The following is a 15909-nucleotide window of genomic DNA, read 5'->3' as shown; positions in this document are numbered from 1 at the left end:
CATTCAGTTACATTTGGGGCTTAACCTGCTTTCTTTTAGCCCCTCTCCAAACTCCCTTCTTAGATGTTGGTTCCTGGGAGCCCCTGTCCAGTCTTATCTGTGTTGGGTGATAGACCAGGCTACTCAGACTCTAGCACGAGGTAGATTCACGTTGGCACCACTGCTGTGTCTGAATCCCAGATTGTTCCCTCTGGCCCTGGGTGGAACTCTACTTCTATTCTTTAGCCACCCTGGATCCATAACCCCCTGAGTAGGAAGGCACTTTCCTATCTGGCCTCCAGTATTTCTCCTTTGAGCTCGAGGCTATCTGGCTTTAACCTTTAATTACCTCCTTTATCCCTTTGTGAGGTTTCTCTAGTTCCATTTCCTTATAACTTCGCTTTCTCTCCTGGTCTGTTTTTCTCTCCAGTTAGATTTGTCTGAAATATGTCCACTAGCCAGTAATTAAGCTGGCTGTATTCTTAAGTAAAGCTAGTTTTATTTACCCTTTTCTAAACTAGTATTTGGGCCCAATCTTAATGTAGTTCTGTGGTTTCTACCATTGTCTGGGGAGACTCTGCACTTCATCAGTTCTTTTCCAGTAGCCATCCCTCCATGTTTCAGAATTCCTCCTGCTATTCTACCTCTCACCAACGTCCTGTTTTTTAAGGGATGCTATTACTTTGCCACTTAATTTCAGAGGGAAGTGAAATGCTGAACCCATTGAAGAATCAATCCCTTGCCAATTGAGAATACTAGCTCTTCCCACTTCCCCAGGTTCATTTTGCTAACTAATAACTCAGGTGGCTCACACCCCAGGAAGTATTCTTAACAGAATCTAAGAAGTACAATTTTATAATACCAAAATACACAAAACAACAATATAGAAATTACATATAGTATAGGAAAAAACCAACAACAACAACAAGAGAAAACATTTCCACCAAGAGAGGAAAAAGAGGAGAGGTTTTCTTGCCCCTCTTCACTAAGGAGTTTTAAAACACAGATCTTACAAATTAGCCCAGAGATTTCAACATTTGGTCTGCTGGCTATGGACTCTTTTGCTTGATGGTTTGTTTGATTTTTGTTTATAAAAGTTTGGCATTTAGGGAATTGTTTAAAGTTTTGTTAGTAGTAAGTTTATATTTGACCCATCATATACCTACTTAAAAAACAAACTCCTTTCTATTTAGTTTTTTGTCAGAATTCTCAAATTTTTAATCCATGGCCAATCTAAAGTCTATGTTGTGCAATGGAAGAAGTGAAATACCAGGGCATAGATGGTAATAGGTATCTTTTACCCATTCCTTCCTTTTTGCATTTTCCCATCACAGATATTCCAAATTTTACCTATCACCTCAAGGTCTTAAACATCAGTATGTCTCATTTCAGAAAAATAATATTTTTCCTTATAATCACAGTGAAAAAACAGAAATTCTTGGTTTGATTTCCTTCAACTTGAAAACAGTATAGCATAATAGAAAGGAATATGAATTTGATAGACAAATGAGGATTTGAATTCTGGCCCTGCTACATACTGACTGTGTGATCTTGGACAAATTATTTGATCTCTTAGGACTGTTACAGGATGAAATGAAATGAAATGAAATAATAGGTAAGTTGCTTCACATGGTGCCAGACACATAGAACCTTTTGGTGTTTAATTCTAGAATTATCCACTTTCTTCCTTTATCCTCTCTAAAATCAAGTCTTCCAGAGTTCAAAAGACACATATCCTCTGATCTCTTCCAGAAAGTTGTTCCATCAATTATTCCTTTCTTTGATCTATCTTTAATCTTTCCTACTCCCCTTTACTTTATAAATGTATAAAAATCTACCCTATCTGAAAAAATTTGCTTTAACCCAACATCAATATATTACCATAACACCTTCTCACAAAGGTTGGGCAATTTCTTGAAAGACTATGGACATCCTAAGTCTCTATATAGTTAGACCTACTTATTATCTTTCGTCCTCCCAGAATTTATCCTTTACCTAAAAAGTTTTAGAAAAGCCTTTAAGGCAACATTCCTTCTAAGCATTCATTCTCTTTCAGCAGCTCTGTTTCCCCTGAATATTTATTGCACCCGTAACAATATATATTATATACACAACATTCTACCAATTATTCCCCATGTTGGACCTTTTTAATGCCATTACCAACTTAACTTTTTATTCCACTACCTATTCAGAACCATTCTAATCTTTATATTGCTTTTATCAGGTTTTATTGCATCATATTTCTTGTTATCTGGAACCATTTCGACAAATATTAATAACTTATTTTAAAACAGTCTTTAATAGAAAATATTCTTACTAAGATCAGCTGTAACAGTACATGTATGTGAGTTATTTTCTGATTTTCATTGGAAATATTGCCTGCCATATAATGATTCATAATTATTTTAATTTCTTGACTTTCTGCCTACACTTCCTTAAAGTGCCATCTTAAGCTACTGTAGTCGCCCTTCCATTATTTTTTGTTCAGTATTAACCATATTAACTTGGCATTCTGTACTAAAAACACAACTTCAGTTAAGTAAGATTTGCCTCAGAGTTTTTTACTTTAACTCACCTCCACTCACCCACTGGGATCCATATATTAATGAGGCTCAGTGAAACTTTGCATTCTTCTAAGCCAAGCATTTAATCTGAATTTTAACTCAAATACTAAAAAAAGCAGGATTGGTAGAACATTACGATTCAGCCACCCTTTCCCCTTCCTTTTTCACTAGAATTTGCTTCAGCCTGGCTTTAAAATCAATATTCCTACAGTCTAACCCATTGAAAGATCTGCCAGGATTCTCAGTCTGAAATCTCCTTATTTACCCACTCATTTGTCACACATCCAGTCTGCCATTCCTCAAACTCACTGAAATTTCCCTCATTTCCTTTCAAGCCATCTTCCTAACGTATTTGATACCCCTTTTCTACCCCATCATCTTCAATGTCTCTAATTTTTGTTGCTGACTTTTCTTAAATGATCCTATCTCTGCAGAATGCAATTTAATCATGGTATACCCACTCATTTCTGCCTTTTGCCTTAGGGGAAAAACAAAACAAAACCCTGCTCTATTGGTACCGCCCAGTCTTTGTTCATCTGTCCTTGAAATCGATTCACAATGTGAATATGTATAAGCTTCCTCATGACCCACCTCAGTGTTCAAAACATTTCCTTCCTGTTCTCTTGGTGTCCGACATACTTACCTGCATCCTTGGCTAGTAGAACTGACGTTCTGAGGATTGCTGATGAAGCTCATCCTTCAGACTCCGCTTCGTAAACCTATCTCTATATGGGACCGTTTATTCTCCTGACTCTAAGCATTCATCAAGTGTTTCCCTCAAGGAGCTTTAAGGAAGCCACCAAATTCCCTAATGACAAGTTCTTTCTATCTACTTTTCCTCTTTGCCATTATTCCATACTGTGGATCAAGGGGCAACAATACCTACCCTATCAACTCTGACATTCCTAAATCCCAAAGTGGTTTAAACTGTATACTGTCCCTTTAATTTCAATCTTGTTAAACAGAGTAATACTTCCTTCTCATTTTGGCTCTGCTAATTTTGTTGGAGACCACATTAAACACATAGTAACCTATGTCCAACCCCCACACTTGCAAATTTTACATTGTTAATTGTTTGCTTTCACAATCCTGAGCTTCAATGATTGCCAACACTGCCTTCCATATCGGTTGGGGTTGCTTTACCATCACCCTCTGTAAGGTTTCTTCTTTTTCTGTTTTCCTATTCAATGAAGTAGTTACCATGACAGGTAAAGTGTTGTTACCCCACTCGCTTGTCGTCTAGGATTTAACTTCTATTCCCTAAAATGCTCCTACACTCAGCCATGATACCGAACATACCACCAACTTGCCCCTGAGATTTGCCAGTGCCCCCACTTTGGGAACTCTGCATTCCACCTTCCCCTATTCCATGTTGGCCCTTTTACTGATGCTAAGCCCTGCACAAATTCATAAGGTTATCTCCCCTCCTACCTGCCTCCTGTCCCTTCTTTTACCATAAACTTCCATCATCCAATTTACATCCCAATAACTGCCTTAGAATGGCTGCCAGACTCTCTCATTCCATGCGGTATGCCAATGTAAATTTGCACAGTCTACACACAGTGTTGCCTTCCACTGTCATCTTCCAGAAACTCCTTTTCATCTTCAACATCCAGTCCTGCGTGCCCTGCCACCTCCAGGTCAATCCACAGCTCAGGAATCTTTCCTGAACTCTGACCCCTTCCTGCCCTGCCCCCACTGATGACACCACTGCCAGCTTCCATGTCCTCACCCTGCTGTACTGAGTCCATCTGCTGTCTCAGTTCACCCCTAACCATCCTATATTCTCAGTTCTGCCTCTGAGGAACAGTGGTTTCCTCTCTCTGTTGTGTCCTCTGGCCTTTCATCGTCTCGCCATGCCCTTTATTGACACACGGTCCTCAATGTTTCCAAGGTGCCAACACCTCTACACCCTGTTTCTGTGGCCTCATCTCACCTCTCCTTCATTCCTCCCTTGTCTTACCCACACCATGCTTTCTCCTCCATGACCTGCGTCAAACACTTTGCCCCTTTTGGGCAAAAAGGAGGATTCTCTAAGTTCACACCCACATTCTTGCGCTTGGCATGCCTCCCTTGCTGCAACACATTCCCTGATCCTCTCAACAAGCTCACTTCTGTAAGCTGCTGGCCTCCATAACCTGCTCCAACTCATTCTTCTTGCCCACTGGGGAACACCTCTCCTCTGTCCTGCCCTCCCATATGCTGCAAACTCACCCTCTGCTCTCACAGTTCCCAGCTCCTAGCTCCTGGGCCCAGGTTGGTCGTTTCTCCTGCTTTCCTCCTCTACTGCATAGCATGGTACTGTCCCACCTGCACCATCCTGCGTTCTCTCAGCACCACCTGTGATTCTGCCACTGGCCTAACTCGTGTTCTCAGGTGTATCCTCCCTTCTTGACCTGGCCCCGCACCCACTGCTCCACCAGATGCAGTCCTCTCTGTGTCACACGTACTGCACTGAATCCACACGCCCTGCTGTCCAAGCTCACGTCCCAGTGGCCCAGGCTGTGCGTCCTTTCCAGGGCCCCACAACCCTGACTCCCCTAAACCTTCATGATTCCTTTCACGTTCTTTCTTTCACACTGTGTAAAAACACTCTGGGGAACATCTGCCTCTGAATCTCCTACCGTCTTCCTGTCACCAGAGTAGTTTTGTCTTTGTCACTCACTGGTGTCTCACTCTCTGCCCATCCTCATCCCCCCAATACACACCCAGTCTCAACCTGACTCTCCTGCCCTGCCTGAAACCCGGCTCCTCTGCTCCTGCAGGGTGCTCCTGTGAGTCTCACCCTCCTCTTGCCTCCTCCCTCCTTAGCACCCATGTCTTCAAGATGCTCTCCTTCCACACTGTCTCCATTTCCCTTTGCACCTTCACTCCCGTGACAACAGATCCCCTGCTCTCTGCTCTCACCCGCACAGCCCACATCCTCTTTGTCACTAGGCCCTTCTCTAGGCCTCACTCCTCCACCTGAGTCCTCGAGTCTGGGACCGAGGCATTGGAAACCCCAGCTCCACCACCAGGGTACCTGGTGCCTTTTCGGCTACATCCATTTGCTCGCCGTCATCCTTGTCCTGGTCTGTCGGGAACTGTGTTCCCACACCTGACAGTCTTGATCCTGATGCCTCCATCAGCCCCACTGCACATGCGTCTTCCCCTCACATTCTACATGTCTGCCCGGCTCTCCATCCTCCCGTGTCCACCAGTGATTCTCACCCGAGAATGCAGGACCCCAAGGCGGCCTATCAGAAGCATCTTTTGGGCTTGGTTTCTTCTTTTGCTATTATCTGTGTTCCTTTTAGAGATTGCTTTTTTTTCCCTTACTTTTTCTGCTCACCCCTCGGATGATTGGATAGCCCTGCCTGGGATTCCATGTCCAGAGACCTCCCTCCACGTGAAATTCACCCCCTACGCCAGATAAGAATCACTGCTATGGACGGCCACCTTGACTCCCTGACATTACTCCCTCATTTCACACCTAGACCATTCTAGTGCTTGCCATTTAACTCCCCAATCAACACATCTCATCTTTTGCCTGGCCACCCCCATTAGGCCTGGAACTGTCTGCTTGGAACCACCTCATTCCTTCCCTATTTGCCCTTTAACACGCCTCTGACCCCAAACACCAGTCTGCATTGGAAACTTGTTCTTTTAATGCCTCCCCACCCCATCCTTCTTGTCCTCCCACCTGATAGGACTCTTAGGCACTGCGTCAGTATCTTCGGCCTCAACCTGTTTCTTATGGGTGCTTACTATTGTCGGTTTTCCTTAATCCCCACTCCTTTTTTCAGATCCCTTACAAGATCGGCCTGCAGAAACTTCCCCCTTTGTTTCCCGAGTTCTCAGTTGTTTCCTAAAAACCAGCCATTTACCTTGACCTTTAGACCTACAAGAAACCACTTTCATTTACTTCTTTTGGTGGATTTAGACGGCTTCCCCAGCCTGTATTCATCACCCGCAACATTAGATATGTAACCCACCAGCTCAGTTAAATAAGTACGTTTCCTCCAACCCAGAACTTGGCTCGATTCTCCCCATCTGGTTCCCTACCTCCTCTCCTACTCACACCCCACCGCTCCCAATCCTTCCCTCCTTTCCAACCCAGTCAATCCCAGCCCAAATCCCATCCCAAACCCCATCCCTTCCACCTAACCCACCCTTCCCCTCTGCATCCATAGCAAAGACCCTGGCCCAAGATTCACACTTTTGCAACAAAGTTCAAGGCTTTAAGAGCAGCCATTCCTTCCTGCCCATTGCCGTCCACCCCTTTTACACTTTCCTTTCCCCATGCTAAACCTTGCAGGCTGCTCTGAGCACTCCAAATTCCTTTGTTCCTACTCTGGGACCTCCCCCTTCACCTCGCTCCACCTGTGGCTGTCCTGCCTGTGGATGTCCTGCCCAGCTCCCTTCTACCACGCTTTCTGCCCTCCATCCTTCCCTGGGGGCCCCTCCACCCTGTCTGTCTTCTGTAGGTGACTCCCCCATTGCGCTGCCTCATCGTCCCACTTCCACATTCTTTCTTGAAGCCTTTCCCCTTGTGATACATTTCTTCTCTTTGCTTCCTTGGCCAAAGGAAGACATTTGCCTCTCTATGGCCCATATTTCTGTCAATCACCCGGGGCCTGTCACTTCTTCAGACTCAGTCATCTCTTCTCCATAGGGATGTGCTCACTACTTTGACCTGCTTTCACTGCTCAAACTCTTCCATCCTCTCTCTATCCCACCTTCTCTTCAAGAACTGTTTTCTGTTGCTCCTCCAGATCTTCCACTGATTCAGGCCAGCGCCTTCCCTTAGGCTGCCTTTTCCTTCCCCTCTTCCACTCCAGCCTTGTTTCCTCTTTTCTCTTTCTGTTCCATGAAGTGAGTTCCTACGAAACTCTACAGCCAGTCCCGCCACTTCCTCCTCTTCCTCCTTTCTTCGTCTCCATTATTTCCATTTACCTTGGATAGGGCCCCACTGAGCCCATGCACCCCTGCCCATCACGCCTGATCTTGCAGTACCCATTGAAGCTATCTGGATCCACCATTTCTTCTTTCCCTCTTGGCCACACTACCTTTACTACACCCTTGTTTAGAATTTAAGACCTTCTTCTTACACAGGTCCTGCCATCCATCCTGTTCTGCCTTTCCTCCTCTCTGCCCTCTGGAAAAAGTTTCCAAACATGAAGCCCCGTATCAGCACCCAAACCTTCATCCTATCCAACCTCTGGGCATGCCCACTGTGCGCATTTACTACTGACCTAATCTCCCACTGAATCTAAAATGCTACCTGTGTTTGAAGGCCCCCGCTTCCTACTTCACTGCACCTCTGTAGTGAAGTGTGGTGTAGTGCATATTTTCAGTTGCAAGCTACACCTCCATCCTCTCAGGCTCACTTGACAACAGAAGTTCAGACTCAGTGGTCACTGGGAATTGTCTCCTCTCCATTAGTTCCTCTAACACTTGCAAGTATCTGTCTGCCCACATACTAGACTCAAAACACATGAGTCCATCCCCAGGCCCCCAGCCCCCAAGGTTTACCTGGCAGTACGTTCCATGCAGTGCTGTCTGAATGTGCAGTGATGCCCCATTTCCTCCATTTACCCTGAGTGACTTAGGCACCTTCCCCCTACTTTCCTTTCCTAAGGATCCACTTCTGAAAAGCCTGGGGTTTTGCCTCTCTACTGTAATCCTACGGGTTGGCCTTGATAAGAGGCATGATACCAACTTCCCTGAGATCTGATAAAACCCCATTTGGGGAACTCTGATTTCCTCCTTCCCCTTTTCTGCATTGGACCCTGTACGGACACTAAGCTCCCCACAAGTGCATGATGTTCTTTCCCCTCCTGCACCACAAATCTCTTTCTTTTCCCATCAACTTCCCTGACCCCATTCACATCACACCACCTCCACGTGGCTGCTCCACTCCAATGTCTCACTTTTTCCACACAAGGTTCACATTTAATTCCTGCACCACTGTTTCCTCCCACTTTCATCTTCCAGACACGCTCTACCTCCTCTTCAACATCCAGTCCTGCGTGCCCTGCCACCGCCAGGTCAATCCAGACTCAGGAATCTTTCCTGAACTCTGACCCCTTCCTGCCCTGCCCCCACTGATGACACCACTGCCAGCTTCCATGTTGTACTGAGTCCATCTGCTGTCTCAGTTCACCCCTAACCATCCTATATTCTCAGTTCTGTCTCTAAGGAACAGTGGTTTCCTCTCTCTGTTGTGTCCTCTGTTCTTTCATCGTCTCGCCATGCCATTTATTGACACACGGTCCTCAATGTTTCCAAGGTGCCAACACCTCTACACCCTGTTTCTGTGGCCTCATCTCACCTCTTCTTCTTTCCTCCCTTGCCTTACCCACACCATGCTTTCTCCTCCATGACCTGCGTCAAACACTTTGCCCCTTTTGGGCAAAAAGGAGGATTCTCTAAGTTCACACCCACACTCTTGCACTTGGCATGCCTCCCTTGCTGCAACACATTCCCTGATCCTCTCAACAAGCTCACTTCTGTAAGCTGCTGGCCTCCATAACCTGCTTCAACTCATTCTTCTTGCCCACTGGGGAACACCTCTCCTCTGTCCTGCCCTCCCATATGCTGCAAACTCACCCTCTGCTCTCCCAGTTCCCAGCTCCTAGCTCCTGGGCCCAGGTTGGTCGTTTCTCCTGCTTTCCTCCTCTACTGCATAGCACGGTACTGTCCCACCTGCACCATCCTGCGTTCTCTCAGCACCACCTGTGATTCTGCCACTGGCCTAACTCGTGTTCTCAGGTGTATCCTCCCTTCTTGACCTGGCCCCGCACCCACTGCTCCACCAGATGCAGTCCTCTCTGTGTCACACGTACTGCACTGAATCCACACACTCTGCTGTCCATGCTTACGTCCCAGTGGCCCAGGCTGTGCGTCCTTTCCAGGGCCCCACAACCCTGACTCCCCTAAACCTTCCTGATTCTTTTCACATCCTTTCTTTCACACTGTGTAAAAACACTCTGGGGAGCCTCTGCCTCTGAATCTCCTACCTTCTTCCTGTCGTCAGAGTAGTTTTCTTTGTCACTCATTCGTGCCCCACTTTCTGCCCATCCTCATCCCCCCAGTACAAATGCACCCAGTCTCAACCTGACTCTCCTGCCCTGCTTGAGACCCGGCTTCTCCACTCCTCCTGGGTGTTCCTGTCAGTCCCACCCTCCTCCCACCTCCTCCCTCCTTAGGGCCCATGTCTTCAAGACGCTCTCCTTCCACGCTGTCTCCATTTCCCTTTGCACCTTCCCTCCCCGTGACAACAGATCCCCTGCTCTCTGCTCTCACCCACACAGCCCACTTCCTCTGTGTCACTGGGCCCTTCTCTGGGCCTCACTCCTCCACCTGAGTCCTTGAGTCTGGGACCGAGGCATTGGAAACCCCAGCTGCACCATCGTGGTCCCGGTGCCTTTTTGGCTACATCCACTTGTTCGCTGTCATCCTTGTCCTGGTCTGTCGGGAACTGTGTTCCCACACCTGACAGTCTTGACCCTGATGCCTCCATCAGCCCCGCTGCACGTGCGTCTTCCCCTCACACTCTACGTGTCTGCCCGGCTCTCCATCCTCCCGCGTCCACCAGTGATTCTCATCGGAGGATGCAGGACCCCCAGGAAGCCTATCAGAAGCATCTTTTGGGCTAGGTTTCTTCTTTTGCTATTATCTGTGTTCCTTTTAGAGATTGCGTTTTTTTCCCCTTACTTTTTCTGAGCTGAACACTGCTCACCCCTCTGATGATTGGATAGGTCTGCCTGGGGGTCCATGTCCCCAGCCCTCCCTCAGGTGAAACCCACCCCTCAACCCCAGATAAGAATCACTGCTGTGGGTGGCCACCTTGACTCCCTGGCCTTTACTCTCCCATTTCTAGCATTTAGTATTTTGGTATTTCCAGGTACACTTCTACTCATAAGACCAGCATTTCCCTACCCCCTGCCCAACAGTCCTGGCACTCTCCACTTGGAGACCTCATTGTCTCCCCCATTTACCCCTTAACACACATCGTGCCCAAAAGCCCAGTCTGCATAAGAGAGTTGCGCTTCTGACACCTCCACACCCCACCCTTTATGCCCTGACCCATTTAATATGACTCCCAGGCACTCAGTTAATACCTTTGGCCTCAATCTAATTTTCGTAGGCCCTTACTACAGATATTTTTCCTTCATCATCCCTCTTCTTTTCAGATCACTGACAAGGTGCCCCCAGGGAGACTTCCCATTTGGTGGTCATCATCCTGTTTGTTTCCCAGAAACCAGCCCTTTACCTTAACCTTTTACCCTTCCTGAGCTACTCTGTTTTGTCTTCTTTTGCCGGACTCAGATGTCTTCTCTAGCCTGTATTTATCAACCTGAACACTCAACACGTAATTGTCCACCAGCTCAGATGAATAAGATGGTGTTCTCAATGCCTACAGCTTGGCTCACTTCACCCCACCCCAACCCCTCCCCCAGTCCCAGTCCCACTGCCCCTAACCCTGCCCCACCCATTCATCCCCTACCCAAACCCCACCCCAAACCCTATCCCCTCCACCCAGTCCACCCTTCCCCGCCGGATCCGTAGTAAAGAGCCTGGCCCAAGATTCACACCTTTGCAATAAAGTTCAAGGCTTTAAGAGCAGCCATTCCTTCCTGCTCATTGCTGTCCACCCCTTTTACACTTTCCCTTCCCCATGCCAAACCTTGCAGGCTGCCCTGAGCACTCCAAATTCCTTTGTTCCTACTCTGGGACCTCCCCCTTCACCTCGCTTCACCTGTGGTTGTCCTGCCCAGTTCCCTTCCACCACGCTGTCTGCCCTCCATCCTTCCCTGGGGGCCCCTCCACCCTGTCTTCTGTAGGTGACTCCCCTGTTGTGCTGCCTCATCGTCCCACTTTCACATTCTTTCTTGAAGCCTTTCCCCTTGTGAGATTTCTTCTCTTTGCTTCCTTGGCCAAGGCAAGGTACCTGCCTCTCTGTGGCCCATAATTCTCTCAACCACCCAGGGCCTGTCGCTTCATCGGACTCAGTCATCTCTTCTCCATAGGGATGTGCTCACTACTTTAACCTGCTGTCCTCACCGCTCAAACTCTTCCATCCTCTCTCTATCCCACCTTCTCTTCAAGAACTGTTTTCTGTTGCTCCTCCAGATCTTCCACTGATTCAGGCCAGCGCCTTCCCTTAGGCTGCCTTTTCCTTCCCCTCTTCCACTCCAGCCTTGTTTCCTCTTTTCTCTTTCTGTTCCATGAAGTGAGTTCCTACGAAACTCTACAGCCAGTCCCGCCACTTCCTCCTCTTCCTCCTTTCTTCGTCTCCATTATTTCCGTTTACCTTGGATAGGGCCCCACTGAGCCCATGCACCCCTGCCCATATTGCTTGCTATTGCGGCTGCCCAAATCCACTGTTTCCTCTTTCCCTCTTGGCCACACTACCTTCACTACACCTGTGTTTAGGATTTAAGACCTTCTTACACAGGTTCTGGCCTCCGTCCTGTTCTACCTTTCCTCCACTCTTGCCTCCCAAGAAAGAACTACCCTTGCCTCTACCCATCTCTGCCACCCTGACTACCACTGGATTTACTCTGTATTGCTGCATCCCCATTTGCTACCGACCTACTTTTCCCACTAATCCTATGATGCTCCACTAGGTATGAAGCCTGTGCCCCCCACCCCCGTTGGAGCCTCATGACATCTGTGGATATTTTGCTTCGAAAGCTGCACCTCCATATCTTTCTCCCACTCTTGGATAGCAAACTAAGGATTTAGTGATCACTGCAAATTGTCTTCTGTGCATTGCTTAGCAGTCCCTCCTCTGCCATTTTGTAAGCATCTTTCTGCCCACATACTGGACTCAAACCACATGAGTCCATCACCAAGTTCCTGAGTTCCCTTGCCAGTGGTTTCTGTGGAGGTGCTGTCTTCATGTACAGTGATTCCTGATGCCCTCTCTGTAACCCCAGTTACTTTGGCCCTTTCCCCCATTTTCTCCTAAGGGCCTCAATTTGCAAAAATGCCCAGGCTCTTGCTTCTTCGATCTGCTCTGCTCTTATGGTCTGGCTTTAATACTGCTTATTTCAACAATTTGCACCATGAGGTCTGGCGCAGCCCCCATTTTGGAAATTCTTTGTTCAATCTTCCTGTTTTCCATGTTGGCTCCTCTATCAAAGCTCAGCTCTGCTCCACCACCCCGCCCCCCCCCACAAATTCATGAGGTTATTCTCCTCTTACGCCCCTCCTGTCCCTTTCTTTTTCCATCAACATCACTGACCCATCTCACGACCCACATAGTGCCTTCTGACTCCAGACTGGATAAAGTATGGACCCTTTCACCAGCCATCCTCTGCCTTTTCTTACACTGTTGTCTTTCTGAAACCCTCTGATTGGTCTTCAGCATCTAGTCTACGTTCCCTACCACCTCAGGGTCAGTCAATGCACTCAGCAGTCTTTTCCTTAAGGTCTGCTCCCAGCCTGACCTGCCCTCACTATTGCTGCCACTGCCAGCTTCTTTGTCCCTAACATGCTGTATTCATTCATCTGCTGTCTGATTTGAGCTCTGATCATTCTACCTTCTCCGTTCTGCCACTAGGGAGACACTGGTTTCCTCTCTAGATGGCATCCCCCCGACCTTCCTTCCTCTCACCTTCTCCCTCACTGATACATTGTCCCAACATTTCTGAGGTGCCAAAACCGCTGCACCCTCCTTCCACTTTGGTCTCCTCCCACCTCTCCCTCATTCTTTGCTTGTCTTACCTGTACCATGATTTCCCCTCCATGGGCTTCTTCATAGACTTTGTAAAGTCTCTGGATTTCCCATGTCTCTCCCTCCTTATTGGTCCTTGGCATAGGACTCCCCACCCCCACCCTTGTGCCCCAACCCCTACACCTTAGAGCTTCAGGCTGTCTTTCTCCTTTTGAATATTTTGCTTCACAAGCAAGACCTCCATTCATTTCTTCCACTCCTGAACAGCAAAACCAAGGTTTTTGATGCAAATTCTCCCTTGCTGGAACATATTCCCTGATCCTCTCGACAAGCTCACCTCTTTAAGCTGCTTGGCTCCATAACCTGCTCCAGCTCATTCTTCCTGCCCATTGGGAAATACCTCTCCTCTGTCCTGCTTTTCCACAGGCTGCAAACTCACCCTCTGCTCTCCCAGCTCCCAGCTCCTGGGTCTGCTTTCCTCCTCTACTGCATAGCACAGTACTGTCCCACCTGCACCATCCTGCGTTCTCTCAGCACCACCTGTGATTCTGCCACTGGCCTAATTGGTGTTCTCAGGTGTGTCCTCCCTTCCTGACCTGGCCCCGCACCCACTGCTCCCCCAGATGCAGTCATCTCTGCGTCACACGTACTCCACCGAATCGACCTCCTCTGTTGTCCATGCTCACGTCCCAGTGGCCAAGGCTATGGGACTTTTCCAGCACCCCACAACCCTGACTCCCAGAAGCCTTCCCGATTCCTTTCACACCCTTTTCTCTCACACCATGTGAAAACATTCTGGGGAGCCTCTGCCTCTGAATCCCCTGCCTCCTTCCTGTCACAACAGCAATTTTGTCATCAGCGCTTACTCTTATCCCCCCCACCCTCCTCCTCACATCCACACAAATGCACCCAGTCTCAACCTGACTCTCCTGCCCTGCCTGAGACCCGGCTCCTCCGCTCCTCCTGGGTGCTGTTGTCAGTCCCACCCTCCTCCTGCCTCCTCCCTCCTTAGGGCCCATGTCTTCAAGACGCTCTCCTTCCACGCTGTCTCCATTCCCCTTTGCGCCTTCCCTCCCCGTGACAACAGCTCTCCTGCTCTCTGCTCTCACCCGCACAGCCCAGGTCCTCTGTGTCACTGGGCCCTTCTCTGGGCCTCACTCCTCCACCTGAGTCCTCGAGTCTGGGACCGAGGCGTTGGAAACCCCAGCTCCACCACCACCATGGTCCCGGTGCCTTTTCAGCTACATCCATTTGCTCGCTGTCATCCCTGTCCTGGTCTGTCGGGAACTATGTTCCCACACCTGACAGTCTTGATCCTGATGCCTCCATCAACCCTGCTGCACGTGCGTCTTCCCCTCTCACTCCACATGTCTGCCCGGCTCTCCATCCTCCCGTGTCCACCAATGATTCTCACCGGAGGATGCAGGACCCCAAGGCGGCCTATCAGAAGCATCTTTTGGGCTCGGTTTTCTCTTTTGCTGTTGTCTGTGTTCATTTTAGAGATTGCTTTTTTTCCTTACTTTTTCTGAGCTGAACACTGCTCACCCCTCAGATGATTGGAGAGGCCCGCCTGGGGGTCCATGCCCCCAGCCCTCCCTCCGGTGAAACCCACCCCCCACCTCAGATAAGAATCACTGCTGTGGATGGCCACCTTGACTCCCTATGGCCACCTTGGTTCCCTGCACTTCAGTCTCTCCAGTTTCAGACCTGGAGCATTCTAGTGCTTTCCTTTAACTTCTTAATCAAAGACCTCAGCATTCCTCCTCTACCCCTCTCAAATAGGCCTGGCACTCTCCACGTGGAACTACCCCATTCCCTTCCTTATTTTCTCTCTGAAATACAACATAGGTGGAATCCCACTCTCTGTGAGAGTTGTTCTTTCAATGCCTCCCACCCCACCCTTCGTGCCCCTCCCTGCCACCTGATAGGACTCTCAGGTACCCTGTCCTTACCTTTGGCCTCCACCTCTTCTTCTGGGTGTTGACTATTGTCCCTTTTCCTTAATCACCACTTTTGTGGTAAGGTGCCCCCCTCCAAGAGACTTCCCTTTTGATCCACATAATTCTTTTGGTTTGTAAGAATCCAGCCCCTTACCTTGACCTTGCACCCTACGTGAGGCTACTTTCTTTTCTTTTTTCCCTGGATTCAGGGTCTTCCCTAGCCTGAATTCATCACCCTCAACCCTGAACATATATAATCTATCAGTTAAATACAGTGGTGTACTCAATGCTGGGAGCTTCGCTCAACATACCCCACCCCCCACCCCCACCCACCCTGATTCCCTCTCCCCATGCCCTGCCCCACTCCCACCATTCCCAACCCTGCCCTCCCATGCAACCCCCACCCAAACCCCATCCCCAACCCCATCCCAAACCCCATCCCAAACCCAATCCCAAATCCCACCCCAAACCCCATCCCCACCACCCACCCTTCCCCACCGGATCCGTAGTAAAGAGCCTGGCCCAAGATTCACACCTTTGCAACAAAGTTCAAGGCTTTAAGAACAGCCATTCCTTCCTGTCTATTGCTGTCTACCCCTTTTACACTTTCCGTTCCCTATGCCGAACCTTGCAGGCTGCTCTGAGCACTCCAGGTTCCTTTGTTCATACTCTGGGACCTGCCCCTTCACCTCACTCCACCTGTGGCTGTCCTGCCCAGCTCCCTTCCACCACGCTGTCTACCCTCCATGCTTCCCTGGGG

At 48.6% G+C, this 15909-nt stretch overlaps 1 protein-coding gene across 2 annotated transcripts in view; it reads left to right on the top strand.

Moving 5' to 3' along the window:
* COPG2 (COPI coat complex subunit gamma 2) overlaps positions 1 to 15909 on the top strand; it is a 164476-nt gene that overhangs the window by 124473 nt on the left and 24094 nt on the right. The window lies entirely within an intron of this gene.

The sequence above is a fragment of the Hylobates moloch genome, unplaced genomic scaffold (genome assembly GCF_009828535.3).
Source record: "Hylobates moloch isolate HMO894 unplaced genomic scaffold, HMol_V3 SCAFFOLD_1, whole genome shotgun sequence".
NCBI lineage: Eukaryota > Metazoa > Chordata > Mammalia > Primates > Hylobatidae > Hylobates > Hylobates moloch.
The sequence above is the reverse complement of the archived record's forward strand: the minus strand, read 5'-3'. Positions and strand labels throughout refer to the sequence as shown.